A 25,261-nucleotide genomic window follows, 5' to 3' on the forward strand; every position below is an offset into this window, starting at 1 on the left:
TTTGAGACCTGGAGTTTCAGGATCCAAAATGGAAGAAAGTGATTGCAGTTAATGGGAAGGACAAACCTTTTATCAGGAATAGTCTGTGAGTGTAGGATCTCAATCAGTTGGAACAGATGGCTAAAAACCAAAGTTCTCTTCCAGACTGACAAGCCTGATATACCCAGTCACAATGTCTTCTTTGAGCCTTCAAAGATCATTGTTGCTTTGGCTGCCTCAATACTAATTTCAGCAATATTGACATCTTTTCCAGAATTCTTGTAAGAAGTGAAGACATAAGAGTGCTGCAGCAGCCAAAACTATTCAAGAGCTAATTTGATTTGAAAACTGACAGAGCTCAGTGATAATAAATTTCTATTAAGAATGTTAAATGAATGGAGACAGTGGTCCTTTTAAATATTTATGCTTGCTCAATGCTTGTGGTATGTTTTTCCCCACAGGTGTACCCCACCTTCCTCTCCACAGAGCACACCATTTCCCACAAAGGGTTCCTAATATGAACATAGATTCCATGTTTAAACATTTTAATTGGTGAGTGAAATTATGATTTCATGCTTAGGATTTGGTGAAATGTAAACAAATTTCTAACCCCAATATTAATTCAATTCAATTAAATAATTTTAATTATTAATATCTCTCTTCTACTTCATGGTTGATGTGCTGCATATTTCATTTTTTAAAAAAATATGGTCAACAACAAACATTGCATTAGTTTCAATTAGACAAAAATCTTGCTTTCTGCTCTGTCATTTCAGTTTTGCTAAGAACTGACATTTCTGTTTACCTACGTACATAAAAAAAATTGAGTGGTTTCCTTCATTTCAAATAAGGAATTACAGTTTGAGCAAGTGTTGCAGTATTGCTTTATGCCATGGAATGTGAGAGTGGAAGCTATACAATTTGGCTTTGAAATATTGAATCTGAGAGCTAGATTTAGGTTGTGGTGATTTGATTGCGTTGTTTAGATTTTGAAAATCCAATCACATGGAGAAGACCAGAAGTATGGGTGGATTGGAATACTTTTTTTTCACTCTTGTCAGCCTGGAATTGAATTTTGTTCCGATTTATGAAATGAAAGTGTCCTTTTAATCTCTGGGTCCTAAATTAAATGAGCTTGGGCAACCATTATCTCATTTGAAGTGGACAGGAGAGTGTAACACAAAACTTTTGTGATATTGGAGTTTGGATGCAATGTATGGAACAGTCATCCTGTGGAGTCGGGGTTGAAAATATCTGCCATAAGTCAAAATATTGTGTTTTCTAACATGTTTTAACATTTTAACATAAAAAGCAATATAAGCAGATGATTGAACTTAATTTTGCCTTGTTAGGCACCAGAAATCAGGAATAAATATTAATTTCTGTGCGAATATGCAATGCAGAATGGCACTGAGCATATTGGCAATGACCAATTTCAGCCCCATTACCACAAAACAGTTGATAGAATCAACAATCCTTTAAGTGTAATAGAAAATGGAAATAAAAATTGGTTGTCGTGTATATTGATATTCTGAATTGCCTTGCCACCTGCTATCAAATGACTCCACATGAATGCTCATCATTTTGCATGAGCTATCTGAGAGACTTGCTGCCACTCCATCTGCTTTTTGTCGAGAAGGCCTGTTTGGTTTCGTGTATTAGAAGGAAGCTGCGTGTAGTCTTGAACAAGTTGTGTTTCATTTCATAAAAGCAACTAAGTATGCCATATATGATATATATTGTTACACAGATAGAGAAAGATCCATATAGCAGTTCTTGCTCCTCTGAGTTCCTGAGCTAACATTATCATAGTGAGTGGTCTTTAAAACACTCCTCAGCATTAATACTTTAGATGCTTACACCCTTATACAACATTTTTTTTGCCATGGATTATACTTATACATTTTGTGTCTACAATTGTTTTATCACTAAATCATCTCTTTGCCCCACACCCCCAACACCCCCAACTTTATGATTTTATAAGTTTAGTTGCTCTGGAGATTTTATTGTTATCCCAGAATGTAATCTCTTTTGACTTGGAAGATTAGTTGGTCTCTGTGCTGAAGCCTGTTGACATTGATACTGTTCTTGACAGTGTGAGCTCTGTAAGTTGCTTTCAACTGGAGGACATTTTATCTCTTGGACTTCTTTCACTGAGGACATCTTATCCAGTGAAATGGACAATTTCTCCATTCTAATACTGGATCTGGAGGATCTTTCATCCCGTTAACTTCTTTCCTTTCTTGATTCCAGATCACTGGTTGAGACAATTTTCTCTCTGTAATCTGGATCTCTAAATCAAGCAATATGATCTTGACTGTATCTTGAATCTGAAAAATGTGTTGCTGGAAAAGCACAGCAGGTCAGGCAGTATCCAAGGAGCAGGAGAATCATCGTTTCGGGCATAAGCCCTTCTTCAGGAATCATATGTACCTTGAATCTGCGGACATTCAACATCATTAAAGGGTCTTCCATGAAGTTGTAAGTACCACACCTTCAATCTACATGAATTCTCAGTCTTCTAGTAAATCTGTACTGAAGCATGTAGACTCTAATTCAAGTTGTAGCTTAATTCGGTTGCTTTCTTCACATTTGGTGATGATAGTATGGATGATGTTGATATCATTCAGACTATTTGAAAATTACTTCTTGCTTGACTTGACTGATACTTAGGATTCTTCCTGAGCAGCTGAGTAATTAAATATTTTGCTTGAACTTGCTTCTCAGCATCTGACATCAGACTTAATCTGTAATTACTATTTGTTCACCATGCTATGTGTCATTCTGTGTTAAATTAGTCAAAGATGCATTAAAGAGCATGAATAATGACAAATGAATAATGTTAGTCCTTGGCTTTATACTTTTAGTCTCACTTTTGACTATACATCTATTAATGCATTTCAGAAAACTATTCAATAATTTAAAAACTAAGCCAAACACTAGATTATTCAGGTTTTCAGTGAACTTCCATCAATAGCAAAGAAAGCATCATGACCTTAATATTTAGTCTTTTGAGCATCTCCAGTTTATTGGTAATTCTGACTGTTATACAAAAAACCTGGCCTCATGTTCAATGAAATATTTTAATGACTGGCCCAATCAACATCAGGGAAATATTTCAGGATTGGGTATTGTTGGCTCCTGTTGCCTGCAGGCTAATGAATATTTATATCCTTCTTAGGAGGTCAATAATGAAATGCTTCGCCTCATCCCTCCTTAACTTCATAGAAATGGGAGTGGAAAATATGAACCTTCACTAACTAGTTCCTTGTGACGTATTATGACTGTTACATGGCAGGTTTTGTTCTACAACAGTGTGAGTGGTCCCTAACTGGTTCAGAACAAGTGAGGGCTTGTGGGTAGCTAATCTTCAGTGCTGTGGCCTGAGTACAAATCTCTTATGGATTTGCAAAAAGACAAAAACAATGTTGCACATCATTAATCGGTGAGCATTAAACTCAACTTGGCTTCATGGATTCCGTCTGCTGACAAAATTGCCACCATAGCACTGCTGAAGAGCTGGAATAAACTGATGTCTAATATTCACTATTTCTTTGAGAAGTATAATATCAATGTTGATACTTGGAAGAATTTGTGAAAGGAATGAGATGCATCTTCACAAATCTGAGTGACAGGGAAAGTTCTGAAAGATTTAATGCTGAGGAGTGCATTAAGCACCAACATATGGTGTCTTAGGAATTTGTAAGGAGAACAGCGTTGGACCTTGAGAGACTAAGACCTAAAATCAAGGTTCTCCCTCACAATTTTGTAGCAACATCCATCAAACCCAAGTACCAAGTGCTGAATCTTATTTGTTTATTGGCAATATCTGTGTTGCATCAATCTTTTTATAGTTTTTTTTTACATGAGGCCTTATAGGTTTTCTCACCCTATCTTACCAAAGTCACCTCACTGATGACCGACCTCACCCTAATGGATCTCACATGTCTGATTTCCATCCTATCTTATCACACGCTGTTCCTGGAAGATCTCGCCATTCACTGGATATCCATCCCTTGTGTCACGCCATTTTTAAAAAGCTGCTGTTCACCCAGACAAGTACTGGCATTCTCAAGTTGCCCTGCTTGCTGGTGGATGGAATCAGAACATGGTGGAGGAAGGGAAGATGGCACCGTGTTCCTCCAGCAGGGACCTGGAGGTTCTGGTGAATAGTGTGGTGTAAAGGAAAGGAGTCCTCTTCCTGGAGGATCAGCATTTTCTCCCCCATTTTTCCCACACCGCCTCCCACACTTCTCATCCTGCATGCCTTTTCACTGCCTTTTTAGTCTTTCAGAATATCTTAGCATCTTTCCGTCTATGTATCAGCATGAACAGCCTTGCCACCTACTGTCATCTCACTTATTTTCCCCCCTTTTTCACATTATAGAAGAACATGGAATATAACATGTTAAAGAGAGAGCATGTAAGGATAGAGGGCACTCAGCATCTGTGACCTCACTCCCTATGAAGAATGAATCCTGACTCTTGCAAGAGAATTTTTTTTTTAGGACTCAACCCTTGTGGATGTCAAGATATTCATGTCTCACCAAATGAGTAGGTATCACTCTGCATTCTCATTAACCGTGCTATTACTCCAAGTCATTGCAGACCACTGGCAACCACTGACCATGCTGTAATCTCTCTCTACTTTCTTGGTCCTGCAAGCCATCTTGTGGTGTCTGTGATGGAATTGGCCTCCTGGATTTCTGAGTGTGAGAGTACTGAGGCCTCAGAAGAAGCCCAGATACTGACACGTCGAGGGAACCGTAGACACAGAGATTGTCTGTACACAACCGACTGAATACTTCACCACAAGAGCTCCACACCAGCTGAGGAGAAATGGCCCAGGCAAGTGACATTCTGAGGATGGCCAGAGACCCTCCACCTGCTCAGCCCCACACAGGAGAAGAGCCGGTGTTGTCAGCAATTACAGACTTTGCCCAAATACAGATGGGAAGAGTAGCAGTGGCAGATAGGTACATGGGATGAAACAGTCCTCATTGCCCAGAAGCTGCATCAATGCAGTGATACATGTGACCATCTATCTGCCTCCATGGACAGGTTGGTCGTTGCTATTGAGAACCACACCCAGTGGAGAGGGGCACACATCTTCACTCTATTGTCCCAACATTTGATCCCAGGACTAAATATATGGCAACATGAGTCAGGGAACCTTGAGCCCACTCCAGGTACCCAATTCTCACAAGGAGACAGGGCAGTGCCAGGAGGCTTCCAGCCGGAAGTGAAATCCCACACAGGCCTTTTGGCAAATTCCAGTCAAGATGGTGCAGAGTTAGGTGCTGCTGGCACCTATAGCCCTCCTGGTCTTACATCACTCCTGCTTGGCTCCCTTTGAAAGCCGCATGTTTGAAGACAGATTTGACCAGTGGCTGTTCCAGGGAAGTGCCACTTACAGAATGAGTCAATGCTGCAGGATGGGCCAGCAAGGAAGGCAGCCTACGTCCCCGTGTGTTATAGTTTTCTTGGGTCTGTAACTTCTGCTTTTCCCCTGTAAAAGCTCTATAGTGGTCATTACTGCAGCTCCATCCTTCACTGGTTGAAAAACTTATCTGCCCACTCAGAGTTTGGTCATGGCCATTTTCCTCCCATTCTACATTTTTGATTTCGAGCATGGTGGAAGGTGACAGTGAGTTCTCCTCTTCCAGCAGCTTCCAGCCTCAGTCTGCCTGTGCCATTGAGCCCCAAATATATGCATCCTCTTCCTAGTGACCCAAGCCATCAATCTCATAGGACTCACTGAACCTAAACCTAATTGGCAATGAACCTAAACAACCCATCCGCATTTACCTACATCTGCCTTCCCTTCCCACCCAGCCCCTGGCATATGAGGTGACCATGCCTGGAATGTTCATACATTGACCGCTAACTGGTGCTCCAACTGCATTCGCCCTACCTCCAGTCTAGCCATTATGAAGCTAATAGACTGACCTGTGATCCACTCCCTGGAAGGCAAGCATTGGTCCCTAACTGAGACAATCCCCAATTGGATGCCTGACCATGTCCAATCCTCTGGACTGGTTTGGGATTCTGCTTGATTTATTGTGCCGGGACACTCTGACTGCTGGGAGCTCCACGGACTCCCCTTAGTGTTGGAAAAATGCCTCTCGCTGCACGGTGGTTTGTTTGCTGCATATGCTGCTGATAAATGATGCAGATGTGGGATTGATGCAGGATGTTGCTGTGGAGCAACATGTGTGCTCCATAGCCTGAGGGCTGCTTTGTAGCAAGGTAAGCTGTGACTGCATTAATTGGCATGGCACGGCACAGCAAGGCAAGGTGTGAGCAAGCAGGTCGATGCTAAGTTAGCAGACACAAAGAGAGGAAGTGAACAGAACTGAGATACAGCTGAATCCAGTCTGTGAGCTGGGTACTGTCGCTGGGAGCATAGTGTCCCCACTGCAGCCTTTCAGTGCAAAAAGCTAGTGCTTCCAGAACATGTTGGCAAAGAAAAATAAGCGCACCAGGATAGTTGTGATGGGTTGACAGAAGGCAGATACAAATATCCACAGAGGAGCTGTGCATTCAGCTAATGCCCAAAACATTTGCTCACAGATGTTGTTGGTTGGTGATCCATATAGAGATGCTTTGGAGCAAGTTATAGGCTGAATCCGGCAGGCATATGTTCTGGTTTCCTTGCTGAGTTTTCCCGATGTTTAGTTTGTTTGGCAGGTTTGGTAAGATGTGATTCTGAATATTAATCAGTTGTGTGTTAACAAAGTGTTCAACGAGCATTAATCCCGTCACTTGCTGCCGAGTGAGAATCTCATCATGCGGCTTGCGAAAAGTGTAAAAGATGGAATGCGGGACAATAAATTACATCTTCTTTAAGCCAAGAACATTTTGTCTTAATAGGCTGCCAACTGGTTTGCCTCTACCACACTAAACCAACCAAGGCCTATGGATCCTTACTGGGAGAGAGGGTGTAGAAGTAAAGCGTATATGTATCTGACACCATAATGAACTGTGGTGAGGATTCATCAAAACAATCAGTAAAGATGTTAAGAAATCATAAAGAATATGTGCCTTTTGTACATTGAATGCAAAAGCTGAGAAGGCATGTTTTATAAATCATTGGCTAGTTTTCAGAGAAAGCTTCCAAAGTTCTGGATTTGCCGCTGAGAGCAATTACTGAGATCACACCATGAGCAAGTTGATTGGAAATTCTTTGATTATTCTCCTCAGAGCAGAAAAGGGGAGACTGATTTAAAATTGAGGAGTTTGAATTGAATAATTTTGAAAGAGGTTTTTTTCCCTTGGAAGTTGATTAACAACAAATAGTGAAAAATTTAATAACATTGCCAACAGACCTAATAGGGGATAAAATGCTTTCACTCAGCAGGTTACTAAGATCTGGAATGCACAATGTGAAAGTGTGATAGAATCAGATTCATTGTATTGTTCAAATTCCTTCGTCTCCGCCGCATTCCCAATTCCTTTGTCTCCGCCGCATCTGCTCCCAGGAGGACCAGTTCCAAAACCGTACAACCCAGATGGCCTCCTCTTCAAAGACCGCAATTTCCCGCCAGACGTAGTCGACGATGCCCTCCACCGCATCTCTTCCACTTCCCGCTCCTCCGCCCTTGAGCCCTGCCCCTCCAACCGCCACCAGGACAGAACCCCACTGGTCCTCACATTCCACCCCACCAACCTCCATGTACAACGTATCATCCGCCATCATTTCCGCCACCTCCAAACGGACCCCACCACCAGTGATATATTTCCCTCCCCTCCCCTATCAGTATTCTGGAAAGACCACTTCCTCCGTGACTCTCTCGTCAGGTCCACACCCCCCACCAACCCAACCTCCACTCCCGGCACCTTCCCCTGCAACCGCAAGAAATGCAAAACTTGCGCCCACAACTCCCCCCTTACTTCCCTCCAAGGCCCCAAGGGACACTTCCATATCCACCACAAATTCACCTGCACCTCCACACACATCATCTATTGTATCTGCTGCACCCGATGTGGCCTCCTCTATATTGGGGAGACAGGCTGCCTACTTGCGGAACGTTTCAGAGAACACCTCTGGGACACCCGGACCAACCAACCCAACCACCCCATAGCCCAACACTTTAACTCCCGCTCCCACTCCACCAAGGACATGCAGGTCCTTGGACTCCTCCATCGCCAGACCATGGCAACACGACGGTTGGAGGAAGAGCGCCTCATCTTCTGCCTGGGAACCCTCCAACCACAAGGGATGAACTCAGATTTCTCCAGTTTCCTCATTTCCCCTCCCCCCACCTTGTCTCAGTCAAATCCCTCGAACTCAGCACCGCCTTCCTAACCTGCAATCATCTTCCTGACCTCTCCGCCCCCACCCCACACCAGCCTATCACCCTCACCTTGACCTCCCTCCACCTATCGCATTTCCAAAGCCCCTCCCCCAAGTCCCTCCTCCCTACCTTTTATCTTAGCCTGTTGGACACACTTTCCTCATTCCTGAAGAAGGGCTTATGCCCGAATCGCCGATTCTCCTGTTCCCTGGATGCTGCCTGACCTGCTGCGCTTTTCCAGCAACACATTTTCAGCTATTGTTCAAATTAGGTGGACATACACTCGAAGGGAACGATTTTCCAGATTTAAGGAAAATGTTGGAATGTGCTATTAAATTATATAATTCTTTAAAAGAATCAGTGCAAACAAACCAAATAGAATGGACCCCTTCCTTGGGATAAATTTTGATGATTCTATAATGGAGCAGACAAAGGGTGATGTATTTCCAATATTTGCACATGATTTCAATATAGCTTGATACATTATGCATCACACAGCACTTTCAGTAGCAAGTTAACAGTGTGTGAAAATAGGCAAGGTTGCTGTGCAATTCTTTCCCCTCCTGTTTCCATTCCTTTCCCTTCTAGTTCAACTGAAAAATTAGCAGATGGACAGCTGAAGATCTTGTTTCAAAACTCAAGCCAAAGGAGTGTACTTGCCTCCTCTGCATAGAGCATTATTATTTGCATAAGATTACTTTTAGACTTGGTTCAGCTTAGTATTTAGATATTCACATTTTTTGGCAGGTAATAATTAAAATTTTAAAAATTATTGGACAGGTTTTTTTTTATTTTTTTTGTGAGATATCTGCTTATATTTTAAAAAAAGCTCCAGATTTTTCAAAATCAGTCTGGAGGTCATATTGGAAGGCCACAAGAGAACAGTTTCAGTATCTGTTGTGGTAGCCAATCTGTCACAATAAATCTTCTGTTGTTTGGAGAAATTATGCCAAAGCTGTGAGGGGTGGAATTCCAGACCAATATAGATCATGGCAGACTGTACTCCACCCTCGATGTTTGGACTCAGGAATAATGGTGATCTTACAAAAAGAAACAATTTTATTGCAGTTGGATTAGAAGAGAAGTGTAATTTTACAGTAACTTATTTCAGAGAGAACAATTTCTTATTTGCAAGAGAACAATTTCTTATTTATCACTACATGCTAATGTAATTTCTTTTACAAAATATAACTTTAAAATGAAATAACTCTCTTTAGTATTTATTAAAGCCAAAGTGAAATCAAAATTTGATTTGCTTGGTAATGCCAGACCATTATCAATGGTAGAAGTGAAATGGTTATCCATTTAAATTGGGTGTGTAATATTTATTCAGCAACACAATGTGCTCTGCAGTGTTGAATACAATAACTGAAATAATGTTTCAATTCCTCGTGCACTGTCTTCCAATGCAGCATTCTGTGTGAAAGTGGAATTGGAAGATTATTTGTGGCTAATGAGGTGTAAAAATACAAGAGTATTTTGCACCGTTTTCTTAAATATGTCATTGTAAGTGGCATTTAAATTCTGAAAGATGACTCTGGTGTTGGATTCTTATTTTAATCTCTCTGAGTTGTTAAAGTAAATCAACGTACCAATAGCATACTTGGTTTTATAAATAGAATTTTAAATTAGTGTCACATAATTTCACAAATGTTAGCAGGTGCATTCAATTTTCTAAAGTGCTGTTTTAATCCAATTGCTGCATTACTTTGAAGAGGTTGCATTGAAAAACAAGAAAAGGGATGGCAGTTTCTGAAACACCCATTTCTCAACAATGAGTGGAAACTTTCAAGAAATATGCGAGTCATGTGTTGTATTAGACAGAATGTTATTTACATTCCATTTAGATAAGTAAAGGTTAGTGAGGTTATTGTGACCCTTAACACAATGTCTCTAACTAATTGTTATTAGTTTATGAAAAATTAAATAGAAGGTCACAGGTACTGAGCATTTCCATTCTCCAGATAAATGTTGGTTTTCATTTATTTCTAAAGTGTAATAGCTGCTTCAATATGTATGATGTATGGCAATGACAATAGGCTCCTGAAATTTACATTTTGTATTCTCACTTAATTTATCTCTGTAAGCACATGATAGAACAGATAAAGACAATCAGATAAAATTGATAATCATATCCAAAAATCTTCACATAAATCAGTTGATATATCTTTTGAGGAAGTATTATGATTAAAGGTGTAATTATCAACAAAAAAAGTTGAACACCCTATAAATGTTGATGTTACTATGCTGTCCTATAATACTTCTTTGGCTTTATTTTGCATATTAATTGGTATTTTCCAAGATTAATGTAAAATCTTGCTTTGCCCAGCTATTTTCAGGCGAGGCCAGCATTTTCTGTTTTTTTTCCCTGCTGGGAAGCAATGCCATTACTTAGAAGATTCAAATGGTCCCCTCTGGATCCCTGAGCAATTGGGTGATTAGAGGGCAAATGAGGTTACCAGCTGGGTTACTGTCAATTTTCACAACTGTCAATATTACCCTTTAGGGATTGGTTTGCTACTCTAGATAGATGGCATCCAGGTGAAGCTATTGAAAAATGACACCGGAGGGTCTCGTTTTCAGTGTTATAAATCAAGGGTAGACCCCCTATGTGTTATGCATGCCATGGCTGGAATCCCCCACAGGACCTTCAACTGAAAAGAAGTTGATGCAGCTCCTAGTCCAAGCAGCTTAATGATATACATTTTCTAGTTAAGAATAAATATAATGTTGATTAACCTTTATTCAATTCTCTTGGCATGTTTTCATATGACCAATTCAAAACATAGTGAATGTTATCTACAGTGATGCAATTCACACATGTAACATTGAAAAATATCTTGAGGCACTTTACTGTCAGCAGAAATCCAACAATTAGTTGACAGGAGTACAAGAAGAAGATATTAAGAGGGGTGTCTGAGTGTGACCAAGGAGGTGGAAAGACAGACATACAGGCGAAAAAGGCCAAGGATTGAACCCTACATTTATGGGTTTAAAAAGTTTAGGCCTCAATGATGGTGAGGAGGTGATGAGGGATAATAATGCGATATGTTTAAAAAGAATATCAGTTATTAACCTGGCACATAACCAGGAAAAATATGTATAGCATTCTTAGTTCTCCACACTTTATTCAACTAGACAGGCGACACGGTGGCTCAGTGGTTAGCACTGCTCCCTCACAGCGCCAGAGACCCAGGTTCAATTTCCCCCTCAGGCAACTGTCTGTGTGGAGTTTGTACATTCTCCCTGTGTTTGCGTGGGTTTCCTCTGGGTGCTCCAGTTGCCTCCCACAGTCCAAAGATGTGCAGTTGAATTGGCCATGCTAAATTGCCCACAGTGTTAGATGCATTAGTCAGGCTGAATGTAGGGGAATGGGTCTGGGTGGGTTGTTCTTCGGAGGGTCGGTGTGGACTTGTTGGGCCGAAGGGCCTGTTTCCACACTGTAGGGAATCTAATCTAGATTTTGGATCTTTTATGTAAACACTGTATGGTGCAATATTTTTTGTTACAATTTATGCTCTTTCCATTGAAAAGTGGAGAAGTATACTGCTGTCGTGAAGAACTTCACCCTAGTATTTACCACTGGCACACAATCCAGGAAGTAATTATAATTTATTAGAAGATTTTGGGAATTGCAAAGACTTGGTTTGTTCCCAGTTTTGACTCTTTTCAGTTTGTCAACTAAACTAATGTATTACAGTTTTCATGGATCAGGCTGAAAGTGACACTTGAAGTGCATATAAGCAGCTGAAAAGAGCTTTAGGAATACACATCTAGCTGATTATTTGACAAAGTTGCTACAGGATTAGGAATGTGAGTGAGGTAAGTATTTTACAGGGAAGGAACCACAAGAATAGTCTGCCAGACACTGGAAGAGAAGCCCAACATCACTACCACCAATCTTCTGTGAACCTGCTGGTTCACACACAAAGCCTTGTAATCCATAGCTCTTGGGGTCAACAGAATCCACTAAGTTGGTAGTGAAATCCAGAAACTCATATTCATTTGTATCTCTTTCCAAAAGTATCTATTCAGAAGAAATAGTATATTGGTTGCTTCTGAAACACTACCCAAACGTGAAGGACAATACTATGGCTACTCAAGTTATCAACAATGGTATTTTATTTCCTCATTTTTGGCAATGCAAAATAGAATGAAACTTATGTTTACCTTAGGTGTACACTATGCATTCCATAAGGTCAATCTACTTTGTATTACAAAGACTTCAATGTTCCTTCACATTTCCAAAAACTCTCCAAATCCACTTGTACAACACCCAGCTCTTGTTTAGATCAACCTTCCAAACATCCAAATCAAAGCAACCTCCCCATTCCTGAGCATTGGAACATATCTACTCTCTCATTACTTACAACCTGGAATAACTTCCTACCATCCTTCTGTGTAGGTTGCATGTTTAAAAAAATGCAGGCGTAACATAACATAGGTGAACAACCACTTTGGGACTTAGTTTCCTTGGGATTTATGCATGTACATGGTTCAGCACATGTAAATCATGGAACTTTTTGACTGACTGGCAAAAAGAAAGAAGGCATGCTGGGTCAAATGATCGTATGTGCCGTATGATTGTATTGAGGAACTTATGAAGTAAGTGAATTAAACTATTAATTATTAAATAGCATATTTTCTTGGAATGATTGCACAATTCTGCTATTGCACCTTTTGAAACTGTTATGAAGTTGAAGGCATGTGCTGTACCTTTAAGAGAGAATGAGAGCTGTTTTGCACTGAGAGCTTGCAGGCACTTGTCATGTGACTGAATATCAGTCTCAAAGTTTACTGGAAAATTTAAAATATGTAGCATTTAGCTGTTTTCATAACAGCTCAAATTTAACCAATTAGTTTAAATTATGCCCCAGGATACTAAAACCCAATCAAATTTGAATTTGTTGTTTTTGTCAACCTTGAACCAATGAGACTCTCCAAAGTTTGAGGTATAAAGAAGTAGTTATTTTGAGACAGCCAGAGAGCAACCAACTGCCATCGTCAGTACACCTGCCAGAAAAATACTCTCTATCAAGGATACCTTTTCATATGAAACACCTTTGCAACCAAAGACTGAAGACAACCCCGGGAGATCTACATCCAGAAGAAGATAGACACCATGGATGACAGTTGCTGTCTGGTTTTGAAATTAAGTAGTTGAAATTTTAATAGGGGTTTTTGTAGGAACAATATTGTTTTAGAGTTGGAGGTAGACAACAAATCTTTAAGAGAAAGGAGGTTTAGATTTGTAAATAGTTGTTGTTTAATGTTCATTTTTGGAGTTAAAGAATAAATTGATTTTTTTCTTTAAATAGTGGAAGTTGGGAATACTCTGTCACTCATACTTTAACAGATTACCAGGCGAGGTCAGCTTTTCTGGGTGTTTCATTTAATTAGCATTATGTCGTAACAAAACATAAGGTAATTAGCATAGTTGTTACGCTATTAAAATCAGTAGTGATGGTCCCTCATTTAAGAGCAGTTTTCACTCTTTTGCAGTTTAGACTTCAAGACATTGATCAAAGTTGTCTGGCAGGAATATCATTTTATTGCTCCATGATCAGGTTTAATCTCCCAGTTGTTAAAATGAAATATTGCTGCAAGTTGAAGCAACTAGGATCTTTAAATATCCACTTCTTGCATCTGGGATTTTCAATTTTAATATTACCATGCCATATGTTTAGAGCCGATTGAATTTATGAGATCATTTTCAGAATTTAAAATAAACTTACTCTGTTTACCCAAAGTACTGAACCTCACTAAAACAATGAATGTAATAAACATATATACTGCACTTGAATAACTAATTTACTTTTTAATAATTTTTCACTCATGAGTAAATTGATATGCATCTACTTTGGGAGGGAGGATGGAAGGGCAAAGCAATGTTTTATATAAATGTTTCACTCTCATCTGATTTTCAGTCTCATTCAAAGCCAGAACTTTTGAATAAGATAGAATTTCAATGTTACCTTGCTTAATTGATTCAATGCTTTTCTGATCCACCAAAAGAAATGAGAAAAATTACTGAATTTCTGACTTACTGGTATAATATGTAATGTAGCAGCTTGTATTGCTTTAAATTCATAGATTACATACAATAATAAAACTGACAAAAAAATCTCAAAACTGAGAAAGGGTCAAGATGGTTTAAGATAATTGCAGGTTAACATTTACAACATTATATGTCCATTCATGTAATGCCTCCCTCTGGATGGTGAATATTGCATGACTTCAGCTCTTAGCTTGATTTATCGTAAGTGGAGAACTAATAAGATTTTTAATAAGTTAGAAATGGCATTGTGGCAATTTAGCATATGTTTTCAGTTTTAGCATTGTAAGGAAATCTGCATCAAAAATGATCAAATCTACTGATTTACAAATTCTCAAAGATATGGAAAGTTCAAGTTTATCAGACTCAGAAATCATAAAATCTTGCTTTATTCATTTATTGCAGACCTGTGACCCTGATAACAATACTGTCAGCTCTATAGTAATGCGTGTTTCTTCAACGCAAATTGGCTATAACGTGATTGAATAATTTAGACCATTATTTGTAGAATGCAAATTTTCCTAACCTGTTTTGGGTATAACGCGATTGAATAATTAAGACGCTTATTTGTAGAATGCGAACTTTCTTTTCCGTATTGGCTATCATGTGATTCTGACCCCATTGGTTTAAATGGTGCTGCTATTACACAATTTTCTTATAACATGGGATCGCACGTGATGGAACTATCAAGTTAGTTCGGAACCGACTGTATATATTACAAAGCACAAAAAAGAATTTCCACAGCATTGCAGCACATTCATTGCATTTCCTTCCTACCACTTAAACCATAGGCACTTAGCATAGGCAACTGCCTATTTCAGGCAAATGGCATTAACCATTTGGTCATTAGCATAGAAGGTAATTTACAATGAAACTGCTACGGACCTTACGTTTACCTACTAATTTAGCAATTAGTTAATTTAAAAAGCAATTAATCAGCAATAATCTCCTTAAATTGGCAACTCACTGCTGGCTGATGAGAAATTCACCACGTCACTTGTGAAAAACATAAAATTTGCGTGAGATGTTCCTGACATGGAGGTAGGCCTCAAGCACTCGTCACCTGATTTTGCCACACGTCTTGCTTTAGCCCTCATCATTTAGACCTCTGTAAGATTCTACCCAAAGTCTATGTCCTTACCAGAGGAGACTAGCCCATATGTAACATTCACACCAACCATCTAACTAAACATAAGCAATGGCAAGAGAGAGGTTAAATCAAATATGTAAGTTTGTGTGCTCCTATGAACATAATGATATTGGGTGGCTGAAAGTAAAAGGTTTCCCAAAAATGTAATCAAGCAAAAACAATTGTACATTTTGAATCCAGAAAATTTTGATTCTCTTTCTTTTGCTCAATTTGTTGTCATTGATTCATGCAATCTATTTCCAGCCTGTATTCTCCAGTGATCACACACCATGTTAGAATTTTCTAACCTGTCAATGCTCTCTCTACCATCACATCCTGTTGTTGAGGATATTGATCTCTGGATGTTATTTAGAGATTCCTCAAAGGAGTTGAATCACTTCCCTCGCTTCTACAGATGAAAGTTCAATTTTGTTCTTTCACTCTTTTAATTGCTCACAAATTTTCTGTTCATCAAAGTAAGTGACATCCATGCTGGAGTATGGAATGAATTCTCAGCTTTTTGTCAGATTTTGTGCTCATCAAGATGAAGGATATTATCCCTGTGAAACAGAACTCTTTCCCATTAAAGGCATCAACATCAATATCAAGGTTTCCAGCTCAGGTCAGATGCAGATTAAAGCTACTTCTATTCTGCCTCAGCTTCAAAGAAACATGTCCTACTTTATCTGTGTGATGCTTCCTACACCAAACACATTTGTGACGTCTGTGAATGAAACCACTAAATTAGGTCTGGTTTTCTGTTGTGGCTTCCACAAACACTAAGAACTGCAGTAAGACTGCAGCCTCATTTTATACATGCTGTAAGATAGGAAATTTTTTAATCACATCAGTCTGGGCTGAATAGAAAACCAGGATCTACAGTCAGAAATTGATAATATTTTGACCCACTGTGAAACATGCTCTTACTTCTCACTTTTTACACTCAGCCTGAACATAAATTTTAATTGACCCCAAAACTATCCTGGATCAAATTTAATCTTAGAAATGAAATAGTAGAGTGTTTACATATCTGAACTACTGCACTTAAACCAACCTGTTATTTAATAAGCTCCATTTTCAGGAATAGAATTGATGCTGCACTTGGAGCTCTTGTGGTGCAATGGTAGTGTCTGTACTTCTGAGCCAGGAGGCCTGGGGTCAAGTCCCACCTGCTCCAGAGGTACGTAATAACATTTCTGAACAGGTTGATTAGAAAACATCTAGATGCTGTCCTTGGATTGTGCAGCCTATCACAAGGACCTAATAAAGGGCCCACATTTATCCTCCGACTTAGTTAATTGGAACAGAAGGGTTGCCAGCATGACGTGTGCTGTTAGTGTGCTAATGTTTCTAACAAGTTTGTTTAATACCGTGCACTGCTAATGTGATATCTTCACCTGGACCATCCCTGACACCTCCCTCCCCTTCCTGGACCTCTCCATCTCCATCAACAATGATCGACTCGACACTGACATTTTTTACAGACCCACTGACTACCACAGTTACCCGGATTACACCTCCCCCCACCCTACCTCCTGCAAAAGTGCTATCCTGTATTCCCAATTCCTCCACCTTCGCTACATCTTCTCCCAGGAGGACCAGTTCCATGACAAAACACACCAAATGGCCTCCTTCTTTAAAGATCGCAATTTCCCATACCACATGGTTGATGATGCCGTCCAGTGCATCTCATCCACCTCCTGCACCTCCGCCCTCGAACTCCACACCTCTAACCGCAACAAGGACAGAACTCCCCGGTACTTACCTCCCACCCCACCAACCTCCACATAAATCGCATCAACCGCCGACATTTCCGCCACCTCCAAACGGACCCCACCACCAGAGATATATTTCCCTCCCCACCTCTATTCGCAAAGACCATTCCCTCCGTAATGACCTGGTCAGGTGCACACCCCCCAAAACTCCACCCTCCCCACCTGGCACCTTCCCTTGCCACCGCAGGAATTGCAAAACCTGCACCCACACCTCCTCCCTCACCTATGTCCAAGACCCCAAGGGAGCCTTTCACACCCATCAAAGTTTCACCTGCACTTCCACAATGACATTTATTGTATCCGTTGCTCCCAATGCAGTCTCCTCTACATTGGGGAGATCGGACGCCTTTTTGCAGAGCACCTCAGAGAACATCTCCAGGACCAATCAACCCCACCACCCTGTGGCCAAACATTTGAACTCCACCTTCCGCTCTGCCAAGGATATGCAAGTCCTGGGCCTCCTCCATCGCCACTCCCTCACCACCTGATGCCTGGAGAAAGAATGCCTCATCTTCAGCCTTGGGTCCCTCCAATCCCATGGCATCAATGTGGACTTCACCAGTTTCCTCATTTCCCCTCCCCCCAGTTCCAACCTTCCAGCTCAGCACCATTCTCATGACTTGTCCCACCTGTCGATCTTCCTTCCCACCTATCTGCTCCACCCTCGTCTCTGACCTATCACCTTTACCCCAACCTCCAGCTACCCATTGCACTCTCACCTACCTTCTCCCCAGCCCCACCCCCCTCATTTATCTCTCCACCCCCAATGCTCCCATTCTGGATGAAGAGCTTTTGACTGACCTGCTGTGCTTTTTCCAGCACCACTCTAATCTTGACTCTAATCTCCAGCATCCTCAGTACCCACCTCCGCCTGGTATTTTCCCAGTTGACCACTCCCGGTACCTTGTGGTTTTACCACCTCTGTCATTATGTGGTACTTAGTTAGCATTGTTTGAGGTGGGTTTTTGCAAACAATCCCTTTTGTCTATGTTTGATCTGGGCCTATCTCATGAGTTGTGGTAGAGTACACACGTGGAGTACTGGAGTACTGGTGGTGATAGGACAGGCAGTGTTGTCAAATAACAAGTTGGTTTATTGAAGGATAGCAATAAGTACAACTACGTTGATCAGGTTTAAGATCTAATGAAGCTCATGAACTAATTTAGGAACTATGATTCATAAACCATTCCTCCCTCATTTCTACCATTCACCTGTAATCATTGCAGCACTTCTCCCTATTATTAATTCTCTCATGACCTTATACTTGGGTCATCTTTCCAACCACAACACAATTCCACTTTGACATGTACACCTTCAAAACATCAAACCGGATAATACTAACTCACTTTGCTCTCTTGCAGAACAATTATGCATACAAGAAAGAGCAGCCAAGTAAGATAGAACAGAAACGTTCATTTTCATTCTTGTTTGCTCGCACTGCATTTTTAAATGTGCCTTTTCTTTGTTAATCTTTCTTTAGTTTCTTCATTTTATTTCTTTGACATAGTCATTGACTTTGAAGAAAGACAAATGCAGTGGATTCTGGATACCTGAAAGAAACACAGAGAATGCTGGAGAAACTCAGCAAGTTTAGCAGCATCTGTGGAGAAAGAAAGATTTAATCTATACCAGACTCAAAGTGTCGTTGCCAGACATGCTGAGTTTTTCCAGCATTCTCTATGTTTGTATCGCTGACATTTCTTGGCTAATTTGTAAACTGGCTAAAATATTTGAGAAAATTTTAAATTTCATTATTTTAATTGCATTTCTTTAAAGGATGTTGACATAAGGACAGATTTGATATGCTAATTAGTCATAACTTGTAATGAAATGAGCAGATTCTGTACCACTTCTTATGATTAAAACAGGAAGACCTTAACCTTGTAATCCCTCAGTAGTTTCTGATTTATTGGAACTGTTGGTACTTGACTCTGTCTCAGCAAATTCATTTTAAAATCATGCAGGTTTAGGCTGAGCTTAATTGATTACATAATACCCTGCATAGAAATTATGACATATAAAGTTAATCAGCAAAATTCACCTTGAAAGCTATATAACACAATTATTCAATCATGATTAAGTTAAGATGCAATTATTTACAAATAGAAGTGCTGTTATTTTTAATCAGTTCTGAAGTTTCCATATTGTTCCTGGAATGCCTTCCTTTTGAATCAGGACAATACACTCGCTTGTTGTGAAATAAAATCTGAGCATGTTTAATTTACAGAGCTATGGACTGAGATTTTAGACTGAAGTTAGACTGAACATAGAACATAGACATAGAACAATACAGCACAGAACAGGCCCTTCGGCCCACGATGTTGTGCCGAACATTTGTCCTAGCTTAAGCACCTATCCATGTACCTATCCAATTGCCGCTTAAAGGTCACCAAAGATTCTGACTCTACCACTCCCACAGGCAGCGCATTCCATGCCCCCATCACTCTCTGGGTAAAGAACCCACCACTGACATCTCCCCTATACCTTCCACCCTTCACCTTAAATTTATGTCCCCTTGTAACACTCTGTTGTACCTGGGGAAAAAGTTTCTGACTGTCTATTCCTCTGATCATTTTATAAACCTCTATCAAGTCACCCCTCATCCTTCGCCGTTCCAACGAGAAAAGGCCTAGCACTCTCAACCTATCCTCGTACGACCTATTCTCCATTCCAGGCAACATCCTGGTAAATCTTCTCTGCACCCTCTCCAAAGCTTCCACATCTTTCCTAAAGTGAGGCGATCAGAACTGCACACAGTACTCCAAATGTGGCCTAACCAAAGTCCTGTACAGTTGCAACATCACTTCACGACTCTTGAATTCAATCCCTCTGCTAATGAACGCTAATACACCATAGGCCGCCTTACAAGCTCTATCCACCTGAGTGGCAACTTTCAAAGATTTATGAACATAGACCCCAAGATCCCTCTGTTCCTCCACCTCACTAAGAACCCTACCGTTAACCCTGTATTCCGCATTCTTATTTGTCTTTCTAAAATGGACAACCTCACACTTGGCAGGGTTGAACTCCATCTGCCACTCCTCAGCCCAGCTCTGCATCATATCTAAGTCCCTTTGCAGCCGACAACAGCCCTCCTCACTATCCACAACTCCACCAATCTTCGTATCATCTGCAAATTTACTGACCCACCCTTCGACTCCCTCACCCAAGTCATTAATAAAAATTACGAACAGCAGAGGACCCAGAACTGATCCCTGCGGAACTCCACTTGTAACTGGGCTCCAGGCTGAATATTTACCATCTACCACCACTCTCTGACTTCGACCGGTTAGCCAGTTTTCTATCCAATTGGCCAAATTTCCCTCTATCCCATGCCTCCTGACTTTCCGCATAAGCCTACCATGGGGAACCTTATCAACTGCCTTACTAAAATCCATGTATACTACATCCACTGCTCTACTCTCATCCACATGCTTGGTCACCTCCTCAAAGAATTCAATCAGACTTGTAAGGCAAGACCTACCCTTCACAAATCTGTGCTGGCTGTCCCTAATCAAGCAGTGCCTTTCCAGATACTCATAAATCCTATCCCTCAGTACCCTTTCCATTACTTTACCTACCACCGAAGTAAGACTAACTGGCCTGTAATTCCCAGGGTTATCCCTATTCCCTTTTTTGAACAGGGGCACAACATTCGTCACTCTCCAGTCCCCTGGTACCACCCCCGTTGACAGTGAAGATGAAAAGATCATTGCCAACGGTACTGCAATTTCCTCTCTTGCTTCCCACATAATCCTAGGATATATCCCATCAGGCCCGGGGGACTTGTCTATCCCCAAGTTGTTCAAAATGTCCAACACATCTTCCTTCCTAACAAGTATCTCCTCTAGCTTACCAGTCCGTTTCACACTCTCCTCTTCAACAATACGGTCCCTCTCATTCGTAAATACTGAAGAAAAGTACTCATTCAAGACCTCTCCTATCTCTTCAGACTCAATACACAGTCTCCCACTACTGTCCTTGATCGGACCTACCCTCGTTCTCGTCATTCTCATGTTTCTCACATACGCATAAAATGCCTTTGGGTTATCCTTGATCCTATCCGCCAAAGATTTTTCATGCCCTCTCTTAGCTCTCCTAATCCCTTTCTTCAGGTCCTTTCTGGCTATCCTGTATCCCTCCACTGCTCTGTCTGAACCCTGTTTCCTCAACCTTATGTAAGCCTCCTTCTTCCTCTTTACAAGACATTCAACCTCCCTCGTCAACCAAGGTTCCCTCACACGACCATTTCTTTCCTGCCTGACAGTTACATACATATCAAGGACTCGTCGTATCTGTTCCTTGAAAAAGTTCCACATTTCCACGACATCCTTCCCTGACAGCCTATGCTCCCAACGTATGCTCCTCAGATCCTGTCTTACCCTTCCCCCAATTGTAAAACCTACCCTGTTGTACGCACCTATCTCTCTCCATAACCAAGGTGAATGTCACAGAATTGTGGTCACCATCACCAAAATGTTCACCCACTAACAAGCCCATCACTTGTCCCGGTTCATTACCAAGTACCAAATCCAAAATGGCCTCCCCTCTGGTCGGACAATCTACATACTGAGTTAGAAAAGCTTCCTGGACACACTGCACAAACACCGCCCCATCCAATCTACTTGATCTAAAGAGCTTCCAATCAATATTTGGGAAGTTGAAATCACCCATGACTACTATCCTGTGGCGTCTTCACCTTTCCAAAATCTGTTTCCCAATCTGTTTCTCCACATCTCTGCTGCTATTGGGAGGCCTATAGTAAACACCCAACAAGATGACTGCACCTTTCCTATTTCTGACTTCAGCCATACTACCTCTAAAGGCAGATCCCCCTCAAACTGCCTTTCTGCAGCCGTTATACCATTTCTAATTAGCAACGCCACCACCCCCCTCCGTTTTTACCACCCTCCCTAATCCTACTGAAAAACCTGTAACCAGGAACCTCCAACAACCATTCCTGTCCCTCTTCTATCCACGTTTCCGTGATGGCCACAACATCGTAGTCCCAGGTACCGATCCATGCCTTAAGTTCACCCACCTTATTTCTGATACTCCTTGCGTTGAAGTATATGCACTTGAACCCATCTCTGTGTCCGCAAGTATTCCCTGTCAGTGCTACCTTCTTCACAGCCTCCCTACATTCTTGGACATCCTGACAAACAGCTAGCCTACTTGCTGGACTATAAGTCCGGATCCTATCCCCCTGCCAAATTAGTTTAAACCCCCCCGAAGGTTGCTAGCAAACCTACCCCCCAGGACATTGGTGCCCTTCTGGTTCAGGTGCAACCAGTCCTGCTTGCACAGGTCCCACCTTCCCCAGAATGCAGTCCAATTGTCCAAATACCTGAAGCCCTCCCTCCTACACCATCCTTGCAGCCACGTGTTCAACTGCACTCTCTCCCTATTCCTTGCCTCACTGTCACGTGGCACCGGCAACAACCGAGAGATGAAGACTCTGTCTGTCCTAGCTTTTAGCTTCCAGCCTAACTCCCTGAGCTCTTGAATGACCTCCCCACCCCTCTTCCTACCCATGTCGTTGGTGCCAACGTGCACCACGACTTCTGGCTGCACACCCTCCCCCTTAAGGATTCTGAAGACACGGTCCGAGACATCTCGGACCCTGGCACCCGGGAGGCAACAAACCATCCGAGAGTCTCGCCCATGCCCACAGAACTGCCTGTCCGTCCCTCTAACTAGAGAGTCTCCTATAACTAGCGCTCTCCTCCTCTCCCACTTTCCCTTCTGAGTCTCAGAGCCAGACCTCACGCCACAGACCCGGTCACTGCAGCTTACCCCTGCTAGGCTGTCCCCCCCATCAGTATCCAAAGCGGTATACTTATTGTTTAGGGGAATGACCACAGGGGATCCCTGCACTGCCTGCTTCCTCCCCTTCCCACCTCTAACTGTTACCCAGCTACCTCTGTTCTCTGGTGTAACTATGTCCCTGTAGCTTCTATCTATCACCTTCTCAGCCTCTCGAATAATCCTCAGTTCATTCAACTCTAGTTCCAGTTCCCTAACTCGTTCTGTGAGGAGCAGGATCTGACTGCATTTCCTGCAGATGAAGTCGGCAGTAGTATCGGTGGTCACCCCTACCTCAAACGTCCTGCAGGAGGAACATTCCACTGCCTGCGCTGCCATTACTCTACACTTCATCTCCAAAGCAAGAACATTGAGTAGCTTACCTGTGAACTTTAAAGTTAGGTTAGAGGAGGAGGATGGGAGGGAGGCCCTACTGTGTAGGGCCTGGGGTCTAGAACACACCCACTCAAATATCAATCACTTACCTTCCCGACCAGCTCTGCGCTCCAACCTCACTTCCGCCCAGCTCGCGCCGCTCTCTGCTGAGAAAAAAAAAGGTTGAAGGCAAGCAAATTTCTCGGTGTTATTTACCTCATGGCCTAGATTGGGTTATCTTATCAAATCAACCACTTCTCCCCTCATTATTTATGCATGCAAAATGTTGTGTGTGTTACTTGGTGAATTGGACTGCAAATAATACAGAAGAACAGACTTCCAAGGTTTTAACCATCCTGGACACCACTGCAGATGCTGCAAACCAAGAACTAACCTGAAACATCTCTAAATTCTGACCAGATGTCACAGAAAGAAATTAGGTTTGCTCTCCACTTCACAATGATTGATCTCCAGGGTGATGGAGAGTAGGTCATTTTTCGTTTGTGCAGAGAAAGCAGAGTTAACGTTTCAGGTCCAGTGACCCTTCTTCAGAACTGGTGAAGTTCTGGTTTGTGGATATTGGGCTTCTCACTCCCTAGAGAGAAGGTAGTTAGGCTGCCTGGAGAAGATGAGGATGGCTCACATGCTTTTAGGAAGATGCCAATGGACAACGAACAATGGCAATGGATCAAAGATGATTATGGACAATGTGACTATGCTCCTCTCCCATTACAACCAGCACCTTTTCATTCTTCTTCTGTACAAGCTTTTCTCCGTTTTCTCCAAGTAATTCCCTTTCTTCTTTAGAGGCAATAACAGCACCAAAAGAGCCCCCTGAAGGTAGAGGCCAGAGCCTGAGCAGCTCCACCTTGGAAGAGGAAGCTTCTGAACCCTCAAAGGTTGCATCAACAAGGCATTCACTTGCACTTTCCACCAGCTTCACCTCACTTGGTAGTCAATCCTGATTAAACTTGGGAAGAGTAAGAAAAGCCTGGTGTCTCTGGCACTCAAAGGAATACCAGAGATCAGGCAGCTGCTCAATAATAAGCTCTGCTCCTGTTCCTGGTCATAAATGACATGATCAACCTGCAGAGCCAGGCACAGGAACATCAGGCAGGTGCAGCAGGCAGTAGGCTGGAACAAAAGATGGAGGAGTCCTTCAATCTTCCCACTACTGTGGTGGTTCGAGGATGTCAGTGCGTGGCTGTCTTCATGGATAGGAAGGTGGTTTCCTTGGAAACCTAGGAGGAGCAGAATGCTCAGTGGTTGCTAGAGAAGAACTATGATCTGCTCTGTATGAGTCTCAACATTATGGTCAGTGTAAACGTCAAGGTGAGGAGGGACATGGAAACCTAGGATCCAGAAGCATGAGTAGGGTACCAGTCCCTGGACACTCCCGAGGTGCCATGCCCATTCTGGCTCCCCTGTGCCTATGATCCTAAAGCCTGCAACTGTTCAAGTTGGAGTATAAGGTGCATTTGAGCAGGAGACTCTCTGCATGTTTGGGCCCTCTGAACCAAAAGCACCAGAAAATGACCACCCAAGTCTTCTCAGTCAACAAAGGTAAGCACAAAGAGACTCCCTACAGCTAACTACAAAAGTCTTTTCTGCACCCAGAGGTGTAAGAAGGAAGAGGAAGAAAAATATCCAGTGAGGCACATCATTGCTATGGGTGATACAGCCATGTAAATGATCCATCAGTCGTGTCAATATATTTTTACCTGTATTGTTACAATTTCTGCTGTAGTATTAATTTCTCAATAGGAACAGTTAAGTCAGACCCACATGCGAGACAAGGAGCTTTGTCTTACATCCCAAGGATTCCAACCATTGCTCATATCTCATA

The sequence above is a fragment of the Chiloscyllium plagiosum genome, unplaced genomic scaffold (assembly GCF_037043375.1).
Source record: "Chiloscyllium plagiosum isolate Xiang-an unplaced genomic scaffold, Cpla_swu_hap1 HiC_scaffold_13, whole genome shotgun sequence".
Lineage (NCBI taxonomy): Eukaryota > Metazoa > Chordata > Chondrichthyes > Orectolobiformes > Hemiscylliidae > Chiloscyllium > Chiloscyllium plagiosum.